This window comes from Lutra lutra, chromosome 2 (assembly GCF_902655055.1).
Source record: "Lutra lutra chromosome 2, mLutLut1.2, whole genome shotgun sequence".
NCBI classification, from domain to species: Eukaryota; Metazoa; Chordata; class Mammalia; order Carnivora; family Mustelidae; genus Lutra; species Lutra lutra.
In genome coordinates this window covers 74,021,405-74,035,050 of record NC_062279.1, presented here as the reverse complement: position 1 = coordinate 74,035,050, position 13,646 = coordinate 74,021,405, and the positions used below count along the sequence as shown (strand labels likewise).

At 41.2% G+C, this 13,646-nt stretch overlaps 1 pseudogene; it reads left to right on the top strand.

Moving 5' to 3' along the window:
- LOC125094234 (GTP-binding nuclear protein Ran-like) lies at positions 1-1,023 on the top strand (annotated as a pseudogene).
- The last annotated feature ends 12,623 nt before the right edge of the window (positions 1,024-13,646 follow it).

Genomic DNA, 13,646 nt, shown 5'->3' with positions numbered 1-13,646 from the left:
ACGGGCCGGAGACATTTCTGGAAGCACCAGCACCATGGCTGCCCAGGGAGAGACCCAAGTCCAGTTCAAACTCGTGCTGGTTGGTGACGGCAGCACCAGGAAGATGATGTTTGTGAAGGAAGCATCACCTGGCGGGGGAGTTCGAGAAAAAGTATGTAGCCACCTTGTGCATGGAAGTCCACCTGCTCGGGTTCCACACCAACAGGAGACCCATCAAGTTCAACGTGTGGGACACAGCTGGACAGAAGTTCGGCAGGCTGTGGGAAGGCTACTTACATCCAAGCCCAGTGTGCCATTATAATGTTCGATGTCATGTCAAGGGTTACTTACAAGAATGTGCCTAACTGGCATAGAGATCTGGTACGAGTGTGTGAGAACATCCCCATTGTGCTGTGTGGCAACAAAGTAGACATTAAGGACAGGAAAGTTAAGGCAAAATCTATTGTCTTCCATCGAAAGAAGAATCTTCAGTACTATGACATTTCTGCCAAAAGTAACTACAACTTTGAAAAGCCCTTCCTGTGGCTTGCTAGAAAACTAATTGGAGTTTGTCGCCATGTCTGCTCTCGTCCCGCCAGAGGTTGTCATGGACCCAGCTTTGGCAGCAAAGTATGAGCATGATCTAGAGGTTGCTCAGACAACTGCTCTCCCGGATGAGGATGATGACCTGTGAGAACATGCAGCTGGAGCCCAGCGTCAGAAGACTAGTTTTATATGCAACTGTCCTGTGATGTCAGTGGTGCAGCGCATTTGCCACTTTATTATATAGCTGAGCAGAACATATGCTTAATCTCTGGGATGCTGAAGGAGATGAATGGGCTTCGGAGTGAATGTGGCAGTTTAAAAAGTACCTTCAGTTTTTGGACCTGCATATTTAGCTGTTTTGGAATGCAGTTGTTTCCTTCCTGAGTTTCAGATATGAGACTGCTATAGTCCCGTAACAATATCTAGTGGTGAAATCTTGTTTGTCACTGTCATTCCCATTCCTTTTCGTTTAGAATCAGAATAAAGTTGTATTTCAAAGAAAAAAACAAAAGAAAAAAGAAAAGAAAAGAAAAAAAAAAGAAATAACAAGGGTTGGAGGATGTGGGGAAAAGGGAACTCTCATGTTCTGGTGTAGCCATTATGGAAGCATATAAAAATTCCTCAATAAGTTAAAAACAGAACTACCATACAATCCAGCAACTTTACTTCCAGGTATGTATCTGAAGAAAATGAAAAGTCTAATTCAAAATGACACATGCAAGCTTATGTTCATAGCAGCATTATTTACAATAGCTAAGATAAACAACCTAAGTATCCACCAATACATGAATGGATAAAGAGGAGACACACACACACACACACACAAAACATTTTCTGTAACAGAGAGCCACGAGAAAAAGCTTTGAGCTGAGATGAGACCATGAGGGAGCCAATTCACCATCCTGCAGTAGCTCCCTCACTATAGGCAGCGACACTATTTTGCTTGAGGGTCCGAGGCCTGAGGAAAGGGCAGGGTTGCTGTGCAGACCTCAGTCTGGAGTCAGACTCTGGCTGTTTCCCTGGGATCTTGGACACGTTGCTGGAGTGCATGTTTCTTTCTCTGTAAAACGGGGGTATTAACGCTTACTTTACAAGGTTTCAAGGATTAAACATATTTAGCTCAGGTCATGCCCAAAAAACCCCAGCAAACTGCCCAACACAAAATAAAAAACAGCAACAAAATGCTGAAAATTGAAGAAGACAACTGAGGTTTGATTTTCTGAATTAATTGACTAATATTTTTCAAATAAACTGTCAGGGAAATGGACAGTTTGGAACCAATACTTATCCTTTTCATTGGAAGCTATTATTTTCCTCTATTTACACGAGTGAATATACACAGTTTTTACAAATATCTTTCTATAAAATGTAGAGGGTAGATATATTCAGTAAATTAAACTGAATCGATAGAAATATGAAATGCATGTTTAAACTTCAAATAGTTATTAGTTCAGTCTAACTTAGCAGGTTTATCAAGAACAAAAACTTTAAAAAATTTTGTTTTAAACTTGATTGAAAGTTTTATATGAAAATTATATTTATCAGCCATTTTGTCACTTTTTCTTATTTTGGTCCTAGTGAATCATGTTCAATTTTGCAGCATCACTTACAACATCTCAGAAATGAAGTGACTTTCCTGCTGTGAGGAATGCTATGCTAGATTGAAAATGTGAAATAACTCTGGAACTAGAGAGTCCAGGTGGCTATTCCCCCAGACAATTTCATTTACCAAATCAAATGATCTTCTGAGTCTTGTTCATTGTTTTCCAGTTTATTTTTACCATGTCATCTAAGAGTAGTCTACGGCCACCCCTCAGCTTACATATTAGCAAGAATTTCTTTCTTTACTTTTTTCTTTTTTAAGATTTTATTTGTTTATTTGAGAGTGAGAGGGAGAGCACCAGCAGTAGGGGGGAGGGGCAGAGGGAGAGGGAGAAGCAGACCCCTCACTGAGAAGGGAGCCCCACTCTGGGCTTGATCCCAGGATCCTGGGATCAGGACCTGAGCCATCCAGGCACCCCTTAGCAAGAATTTCCTTTCTTTCTTCCTTCTTTTCTCTTTCTTTCTTTCTTTCTTTCTTTCTTTCTTTCTTTCTTTCTTTCTTTCTATCTTAATCCTGTTTATTTAGCAGTGATTTATTGACACAACAAATTGTCAACTATGTAGCAAGAATTTCTTACACGAGACTGTGATTGCTGAGTAAAGAATGGTTTTCTAATGTACTAATTCAGTGTAGTGAGGACAAGTCACAAGATGACAAAATACTCTGAACCGTCACTATTCTGAGACTTCTTCTCAAAAATACTCCCTTTTTGGGGTGCCTGGGTCGCTCAGTGGGTTAAGCCTCTGCCTTCGGCTCAGGTCATGATCTCAGGGTCTTGGGATGGAGCCCTACATCAAGCTCTCTGCTCGGCGGGGAGCCTGTCCCCCCCCCCCTCTCTCTGCCTGCCTCTCTGCCTACTTGTGATCTCTGTCAAGTGAATAAATAAAATCTTAAAAAAAACAAAAAACACTCCCTTTCCATATGGCAGCATGTCGGTTCTGCAGCTTTAATTGTTTACAGCCTAAAGAGTCCCAGACTGAGAACTTGGCGTTGATTCCCATCCGATTGTGGCTGAGGGATGGTTGGGGAAAGTCTTCCGGAAACAAGGATCAAGCTAGGGGTGCCTGGGTGGCTCAGTGGGTTAAGCCGCTGCCTTCGGCTCGGGTCATGATCCCAGGTCCTGGGTTCGAGCCCCACATCAGGCTTTCTGCTCAGCAGCGAGCCTGCTTCCTCCTCTCTCTCTGCCTGCCTTTCTGCTTACTTGTGATTTCTCTCTGTCAAATAAATAAATAAAATCTTTAAAAAAAAAAACAAAACAAGGATCGAGCTAGGAAAAAGTCACAAGAAGATCTTGACCTTAACTTAGATCATGGAACATTATTTAAAGGCACAACTCTGGTCCATGAAGTCTATAAAGCCCGAAAACAGATAGTATTATTTTATTTTTATTACAGACTGATTATGTTTTGGGTGACATGAAGTATCTTTACCTATGTTTCTAGTCTTTATAGATATACTGTTGGGGGTTTTACATGTTCTAGGCTTTTAGATTTAAAAAAAAATTGTAGGTGTAACTTACCCCAATGCCCCATTTTCTTATCGCCAGTTATTGGCCTGAGAATAGGCACCTGACCTAAGTCTGCAGGCTAATCCATCGTCTTTCTTTGGGAAGTTATGCATGGGCAGTGACAGAGAGTGCTGACCATGTCTGCAGAAATCCTTCTCACTGGATAGAGTGAGGCTAACACAGAGGGCTGTGGCAAGAAAGGGACCCACAGGTGGATGGATGGCTTAATGGAGCTTCCTGGTGCTGGTGGAGTCCTTGGAAGAAGTTGGGAAAGAAGCCAGCTCTGTTTTGTGAATTAGTTTTCTTCCTTCTTCCCTCTCTACCTCCTTGTGCCCTTCCTTCGTACCTTCCTTCCTGTTTACCTAGACCATTTTGAATTCGGTTTATTTAGTTGCAACGAAGCAAGTCCTGACTAGTTCAGCTGCTCCGACTTCAGAGTCAGCGGAGCTCTATTCCAGGTAGGTAGGCAGTGGTGATGGATTCTTAAGCTCAGGAAAATACTTCCCTCAGATCCGCATACATCCATAAACACGAGTTGTTTCCTGCTGTTATGGAAGAGGTTGCAGCTTAATGGATGTAGAGTTGGAGCAAGGTATTTTAACTTAAATGGTGGCATATCAGATGTCAGTGGAGAAACATAGCTTGATCTCTTTAAGAATTTATGTATTTACCCAGTCAATAAATATTTGTTTAGTTTCAGTTTTGTAGCAAACTCTGCTAGGCCCTAGAAGACACCAGAAGACACCAGAAGACACTAGAAGGCATGAGAGGCATGATTACTGCCTTCACAAAATTTATAGTATAAAGGAGATTATGGTCAATTGAAGAAATAATTATTAAAACGTTCTGAGAAGGGAGAGAGGCACGAGGAACTTTGGGATCACATGACCATGGGACCTTCCTTGCCTGATGGAGGCTATCTGGGAAGGTTCCTCCATAAGGTGTGTAATCTGAGGCCTGACTGGTAAAACAAAAGTTACCTAGAAAGGGAGTGGGGATGGAAAGGGAAGAATAACCCAAGTAAAGCGAACCACATGCACTGTGGTCTGAGGGTCAGAGAGTGTAGGAATATGCCACATACTGAGAGAAGGACGGAAGCAATGAGTGCGATGGTGAGAGAAGATGGAGAATGATGCTAGCTCATGTCGTGCTTTGGAGTTTGTTTCTGAAGCACTTTAGACAAGGGAGCTTGCCCTGTTCTGAGGCGTGAGCAAGAGACAAGCCAAGGTGGAAGAACCACCAAGGGGGCTTGTGGCTTATTTTCCGTCAGAGCCCCTGTGTGGGACTCATTCTTGCTTGCCCTCTATTTCCTCTCCTCCATAATCCCATCAGTTCAAGCGACACTTGTGTCCCTTCTCTTTGTGGTGCCGTTGTTCCAACCCCAGTTGGCTGTCCAGCCAAGCGTGGGTTAGTCACAGACATCCAGGGGCAGGTCACTGAAGTGGCGGATAGACACCAGCCTGCACAGGACAAGGAGATAAGAAACTACTCCCCGGGAAGAGGTAAAGCTAGATTAAAGAAGGGACAGTGGTTGGGCTGTTGGGATTTCTGCAAGTGTTAAATAACATTTAAACAAAGTCAAGGAGTCAACATATGCATTTGCTGAGGCAAAGAACAAGACAGAATAAATAACACATTGAAACTTGAAAGAAGCCTTCATGAAGCAATTTTGAGCAAATGTGGCAGCTGAACCTAATTGTTTTACCCAACTAGGAAGGCTTAATGACTCAATGTGTTTGGTAACACTTCCTGCCACAAGTGGGTTCCTAAGCAGCTGGGGTGTGGTGTGCTCTGAATCTGTGAATTAATTAGTTATTGGAATTTTTATTGTATATTGTTTTCAAAGTGTTAAAAATACTCAATAAGTCACTTCTTAACAGGATGTGTTTTCCCCAGATTTCAATTCTGCTACATCCTAATTGAAATAAGCTCTCCTATGCATGGGTGATCGGTTCTAGCCAGAGAACACTTTTTATCACTGGACAAGTGATACATATCACTTATATCTCTACACTGGAGAATGGGCTCTGAGCTCTTCTCTTCTCTTCTCTTCTTTGGGAGGGACTATATGTTAATCCATTTACTTCCTTCACCGACCACATCCCACCAAGTAACTATCAAGTACCTGGCATATAGTGGGTTCTAAATAGAAGTTTGTTGAAGGAAGGAAGGAAGGAAGGAATAAAGGAAGGAAGGAAGGAAGGAAGGAAGGAGGGAAGGAAGGAAGAAAGAAAGGAAGGAAGGAAGGAATTGAAAGCCCATACCATGGAAATGATAGTGTCTTTCCCCATCAGCCTTATTTCATCACTTCCTATTTATATAAACTTGTACTAATTATTTAATTTTTCTAAACTTTAGTCTTCTCATTTGTAAAATGTTGTACAAGGAGCATGGTCAAAGCCAATAATTATTACAGTGCTTAGTTCAAAGATGTAGATATTAGGGCGCCTGGGCAGCTCAGCGGGTTAAGCATCTGCCTTCGGCTCAGGTTGTGATCCACGGTCCTAGGATGGAGCTCTGCCAGACTCCCTGCTTAGTGGGGATTCTGCTTTCCCTCTTCCTCTGCCCCTCCCCCTGCTCATGCTCACTCTCTCCTTCCCCTCAAAAAAAAAAAAAATAAATAAATAAACATTCCTAATCTACTTAATAGTCTTCTTTTAGAGGTAGAGGTTATTTCCTTAAAATCTTTAAAGTTTAAAAAGCATAAAGTTCTTGGGGACATATATCTCATTGTTTTCAACAACTATTTATTAAATCTCTTTCATAGATTAGGAACCTATCCTCACGTGCTCATCTTCTATAGTGGATAAAAAAGCAACGTAAGTAAAGAAACGGGATTTTTGTGATGCGTATGTTGAAGGAAATGGACAAGAAGATATGACAGATGGTACCTGGGAGTCCCCATTGCACACAGAGATCCCGAGAGAGTGGCTTTTGAGGAGATGGGCAAGGTATGCAGCAGACAGATTCGTGGACATTGAAAGTCATGGTAAGAATTTGGGAATTTATTCCAAGTACATTGGAAAGCTCCAATGTACTTGGAGAGTGATACAATCTGATACAAAGCAGGAGAGTGATACAATCTGATTTAAATTTTGAAAATGGACTGCAGTGTGAACAGTAAATTCAGGGTGGGCAGATAAAGAAGCAGGGAAATCAGTAAAGAGGCAATCACAATGGTTGATGTGAGAAAAGTTAGTGACTGAGATTAGGGTAGTGGCAGTGTTTATGGCCATGTCTATCTATCTATTCATCTATATCTATACATATATTTATTTATACATATATGATATAATTGATGGAAATTGCTGATGTGGAGCATGCGGAAACAGAAAGCTCAAAGCTGTCAACTGGAATTTTATTGGACAAACAGAAAATGGAGTCATTTCTTTTTTTTTAAATAAAGATTTATTTATTGATTTGAGGTGAGTGAGTGGGGCAGAGGGAGAGACTCCCAAGCAGACTCCATGCTCAACGTGGAGCCTGATGTGGGGCTGGATCTCACAACCCTGAGATCACAACCTGAGCCAAAACCAAGAGTTGGATACCTAACCCACTGTGCCACCCAGGCACCCTGAAAATGAGGCCATTTCTGAGATGAAATATACCGGAAGAAACACAGGGGTTTTGTGTGTGTGTGTTTGTGTTGGGAAGGGAAGTGGGGAGCATACTTTGACAAGAGTATTAAAAATCTGAGTAGATATGATTATTGATTATAATGAAAGATTCGTGTGCTACTTGTGCATCTGTGTAATGTTTACAGTTATCACTGTAGATTCCTGAGCAATTTAACTTGATCCAGAATTAAAGACCTTATTTATTTACAAGATTTATTAATTTGTAAGCTATAAAAATGTATAAGATGGCTAACATCTTAACAGCTAAAGGGAAAACCAATCACCTTTTGTGACCTTTGTCTCATAAGAGTATTGCACTTGATTTTCATTTTGGTAATTTCATTCCCAAACATGGGCATATAAAAGAAAAGGCACTTTTGATTTTTTTCTATGTATTTTATTACTGGAAAAATTAGGGGCTAAAGAGCAATACCTTCCCTTAGCTACTAGGGCCTAGTATAACATTTTATAAGCAAGTTATTGTATTATATTTTTTATTCAATATTTGGTATTTTTTTAAGATTTAATTTATTTATTTGATGGAGAGAGAGAGCACGAGGAGGGAGGAGAGAGAAAGGGAGAAGAAGGATCCCTGCTGTGCAGGGAGCCCAATGGGGGGCAGACACGTAACTGACTGAGCCACCCAGGCATCCAATGGTATCTTTTTTTTACATACTAGAGTATATCATTTTAATTTAAGTCTGATGAGCACCACATTTTATAGTTGTCAAAAGCACAGAAATAATTCTTTTCATAGACAGGAGGAAAACATAGAAATTTAATTCATTCTCCTAGTAACATGCTGAGGCTTTAGACTTACAGTACATTTTCCTAAAGGAAAATCAGCTCAGATCCAAAAAATTAAATGAAGGGGTAACTCTAAAATATGTCTTTGCATTAACAATATGTCTCTTTAATCTGGTGTCTCCCTGCTTTTGAATTTATCCTTCATGAATTCAGGTGGCTTATCTGTAAAATGTGGATAATAAAATGAGGTCATTGTGAGAATCAAGTGAAAAATGCAGAGGAAATACTTTGTGATCACTGAAATGTTTATAAATATTATGCTTTTTGTTTTTGTTATGCTACTGTGTGTCTTGCATAAGATAGAGAGATTCCTCAATTTGATTTAGGATTAATCGTCCATAAGGAAGGCAAATTTCCCACACTTTTCACACTAAGGTAGATGAAGTTTATAAAGTTTCTAAGGCCTTTGAATAGAGATAGTACTGGATTTTCAGCTGCCTTCCTTCTGCTTTTTCTTCTCTTCTCTCTCTCTCTTTCTCTCTCTCTTTTAACGTAGACTCCATGTCCACAATGGAGCCCAATGCGGAGCTTGAACTCATAACCCTGAGCTCAAGACCTGAACTGAAATCAAGAGTCCAAGGCTTAACAGACTGAGCCACCCAGGCGCCCCTCTTCTTCTGTCTTCTTATTCTTCCCTCTTCCTCTTCCGCTACTCCTCTTCTTCCTCTGCCTTCGCTCTCTCTTTCACTTTTTCTCTCTCTCCCTCTCCACGCTGTACTCTCTACTCTTCACTTACACAAATCTGAGCTAAGTTCTCATCTGAAGTCTATTCTTTTGGCCACAGGATTCCCACTGAAAGAGACAATCCATGAAGTCACTCACGAGAAGGCAAACCTGGCCCCAGGACCTGGGCTTTGCCACCAACAGGACTCTGCTAGGCAGTGACCACTCCATGCCTCCAGGCCCCTCATCTTCTCCGTGGAATGATCTGCCCTCTCCCAAGCTCTGTATCCGAGGATGCAGGCCCCTGAAGTAAATCCTGCAACCACGTGGGGAGCAAATGAAGCCCCCTTCTTCAGTAACTTGGTCTGGTCCATATATGGGTTACTTTTCTTTTCCTTTCTTTTCTTTTTTTTTTTTTTTTAATAAAGATTTTATGGGGGCACCTGGGTGGCTCAGTGGGTTAAAGCCTCTGCCTTCGGCTGGGGTCGTGATCCCAGAGTCCTGGGATCAAGTCCCGCATCGGACTCTGCTCAGCGGGGAGCCTGCTTTCCGCCCCCCCCCTCTACCTACTTGTGATCTCTCTCTCTCTGTCGAGTAAATAAATAAAAATCTTTAAAAAATATTTTATGTATTTATTTGACAGAAAGACATAGTGAGAGCAGGAACACAAACAGGGAGTGGGGCAGAGGGGGAAGCAGGCTTCCCATTGAGCAGGGAGCCTAACGTGGGACTTGATTCCAGAACCCTAGGATCCTGACCTGAGCCGAAGGCAGAGGTTAATGACTGAGCCACCTAAGTACCCCATTACTTTACAACAAAAGTGCCAATACAAGTGTTGTGTTCGGGGTATAGGAGAATCCTGATTTAACTTCAAAGACTATAATCAGTCAACATTGAGGTGTCGAACAGCAATAATTACATAATGGTACTATGTGAAAATCAGAGCTATTGGATATTTTTGAGCATCCACTTGATGAATGGGGATGTATAAATTTTTTGTATATATTTTTCTTTTTTGTATATACATTTGTATATGCATTTGTATAAAAATGTATATATTTTATACAAATATACATTTTTATAAATATATATTTGTATATACATTTGTATAAAAATGTGTGTATTTTTTCTTTTTTGCTAATAATGAATGACTGACCACGCACCCACCTACAGCCATCTGACCTAAGCATCAGTGGAGTTGGGTTTGTTGTCAGGCACAAAGCTTTTCTGAAATTAAGGACGTAGTCCTGGTCATGAGTAAGAGGTTTGTTTTGCTCTCTGTATACATGGTTAGCCTCATTAATTTTGACTTAATTAGCATCTTGGTCCATCCCTCTAGTAGCAGAGAGGCTTCCAAAGTGTTGGGTAGGAGATGTGTGGACACACAATATGTTTACATACGTTGATAATTCTGTACTCTTGTACCGAACTGAGCAGCTTTCACTAAGTAAGTAAGAGACCGTCTTACCCCGATGTCTTGTAAGTTGTATGAAACAAAGAGGTGAACAGCTTTCTTTTTTTGGACACTTGAAATTTAAAAGGGTACAAGAAATATTATGGATTGAAAAGTGACACAATAGATAAGGCATGGTTGTTGCTTATAATGGAAGATTCCAGTACATGTCTGCACATCTCTGTAATACTCAACATTCCTGAACACCAACCATCACGTTGTTAGCATCCTCCGTCGTAAAGTTATCCTGCATTGTTTGTACTGGTCAGTTCCAGCCACGGAAGGGAAAACCAGTCATTCTTTGGAAGTGGAAATTGGCAATCGGATTTTCATTTCAGCAGTTTGGTTTCCAAAGGTAAGAAGATAATAGAAAAACCCACTTTTCTCTCCCAAATATTGTACTTGTAGTGTGGTAGAATCAAAATTATAATATGGACAATAAAAATGGGGAGAGAAATAGAAACTACAGGAATAAGTACACAGATCAAATGTGAAAATTGGCCAATGACTTAACGTTAAATGCAAGCGACTTGGTAATTGTGGTTGCTGAGTGAAAAGAAGGCTGTGGTGCTTGGGTCACATTGAGGAAGGGTTCCTGGAGGAAAAGGCAGGAATCCAGGAGCTTATTGAGTAAGAGGAACATTGCAAACATGGGGAGAGGTCTGAACGCCATAGTTAGGAAGGTGCTAGCAGATTTACTAATTCCTTCATTCACATGGGAACATACTGACCTATGATTGTGGCTCTGCTGTGGGAGGCAAGGGAGACAAACACATAAGGAAGGCGGGCTCTATCTCTGACAGGGAGGAAATGGGTATGGGACTCTGGATCTTGGGAGCAGGGAGGTGCTAAGTGAAGCCATGAGCATGGATATAAGACCACTCTTTAGCATGTGAAGAGGGAGAAGAACACTAAGCTGAAGGCAAGTCCCTGCGGAAGCCTAGGAAAGGTCAATGAATGTTGAGTCTTATTAGATGCATAGAACCTACGGAGTAGAAGTGGAGTGAAGGAGTGAATGAGATGTGACAGAGTTGAGGTGTTTGGGTGCCAACTGGGGAAAGTGAACTCAAGTGAGAATTTCAGGTTTCTTTCTTTCTTTTTTTTTTTTTTAGAAGAGGATAGGAGAGAATGGTGCAAAGGAGGGAAAGGTGCAAGGAGGGAAAGAGGACCTGGATGAATAGGAGAAGGGGATTGCCTGGTGGAGGGAGTGCAGGACGGGAATAGGGTTAGGGGATAGGGATGGCCTTGGGAGGAAGACAGCATAGGAGGTAAGGATGGTGTGGATATAAATATGATTGTTATAATTTGGGGAATGGGGATGCAGGAATTTAAAGTAATGAGTTGGGAGATAAAATGTAGCGAAAGAAATAGCAGGAGATACAAGAAGTAAGATTTCTCAGGGCTCTCCTGTAAAGTTTTCTGAAGAAGGTGTTAACCTTAAAAATAAAACTGCTATTGTTTCACCAGCGAAAGACTGGTGTATTCAGGAATAGCAAAGGACTTGAATCCAGGAGAGGCAAGCTAGGGCAAAGCTATAGGTGAGTCTGGAGAACTAAAGAGAGGAAAGCATTTTCATAGAGAGGAGAGGGGAGGTGTTGGGAGAGACTGTTACAAACTGAACTTTGTAACAAACTTTGTAACAAACTGAACTGTTACAAACTTTACTCATTGGAGTAAACTGGGAGCTGGAAGCATAATGGCTTTTCGTGCCTGAGTTGTAACTGTCGCTCATTGGCTAGGCTGTTGCCAGGAAGGAGGAAATCTGCCTTCCTTCTGCTGGGAGAGTAAGGTAGTATCTTGGGGCAAGGTCTGTCTCCTCCTGTTGGATCTGTTAACAGCCTAAGCGCAGTAGGGCTGAGAGCTCCCTCTGCTGGCCTCCTGACTCCATTCTAAGCAAGGTTTCCTTTTATTAAATTTTAACAAGGGGGAGCACAGCTTTGGTTTTGAGCCACTGAGTGATGGACATAACAGAATGGTAGATAGTGTCATCAAGGTGAATGATGAAGAAGGAGGGTTTTAGCAGAAAGATTTAAAACTCGGATTAACCAGTGATAGAGAAGAGTCATCTCCAGGGGAGGACATTGCCATAGTCTGGACAAAGAAATAACCAGTGAGTGTTTGGATCACAGCATTAAATATGAAGATAAATCACAAGGAGTAATTTTAGAAGATCAGAATGCAAGATCTGTCAGCTATCTGATACAGTCATCACTAGCCACAAGTGGCTACTGAGCATTTTAAATATGGCTAGTCTGAATTGCTCTGGTGGGCTGTGATGTAAATCACACAACTGATTTGGAAGACTTAGTACAGGAAAATATTTCATCAATAGATTCTAAATTGATTGCAAAATGAGATAATAATATTTGGGGTATATGTTGGGTTAAACAAAGTGTATTATTAAAATTAATTTCACCTGTTCCTTTTTACTTTTAAAAACATGGCTACTAAAAAATTAAAAATTACATATGTGGTTCATATTACATGTTTTTGGACAATGCTGCTGTGAAGTTGGTAATACTGGGGTGACCTCTAGGTTATGGTGAAATTGGTATAAGGTGGAATCGTAGAAAAACATTGATAAACCCTTTGGACCACCTTCAATTTGAGTCGGCAATTAGCTATTTAGGTGGTGATCGTTGTAGATGGAGGACTTTCAGCGCTGTTTTAAGTGGCCCATTGAGAATGCATTTGGTTTGACCTGCCTGCTATGGTACACGTCTCCCTTCCTACCCAATACAACTGGAACATTTAGTGGGTTGGTTAATGAGAAAAAATCAGTTAAAAAGAAAAACATAAAAAATGAAGCATACAAGCACAATTCAGATAGTCTGTTTAAATTTAAAATATAAGCATATGCTCATCCATTGGTTGGTTCTTGGTTGTTTTAGGAACAAAGTCTTAACACGATAATGCTTTTTCTACCGTTTTGGTGGTAATAGTGTCAGGTTCTTTATGATAAAGTGACAGGTTTGGGAACCAATCTAAGAGCAGAAGTTTTAGAGATTTTTGTAAGTTTTCTTCAGCTGTTCACTGTTTCCTCATCTGTGCCTAATTCCACTTTGGATACTCAAGTACATCCAAAGCTTTCAACTTTTTTCTACTCTTGTGTTTATCTGATTGCCTCTTTAATCAAGGACACAATCACACATGGAAGTGGCATGAACATTGTGGTGGCACAGCTGACTGACCTTGATATGCACGCGAGCCAGTGGTAAGAGAACTGTGAGGAATGAGTAGCAAGAGAAGGAGAGGTGAGACCAACTCCAGCCCTAGACAGGGACATGGGCATCCCCCAGGGCACGTCAGGTGTGAACAGAGAGATGGTTGAGTGGAGGCAGGCTGAGAGAATTTCCTCAGTACTAACAAAGAAAGTCAGACATTAGTGTTTGGAGTTCAGAAGGTTGGAGGAGGAATTCTGAAGCAGGCATGCCTGGATGGGATGCTCCACTGGCCAGTAAGAGGGTACCA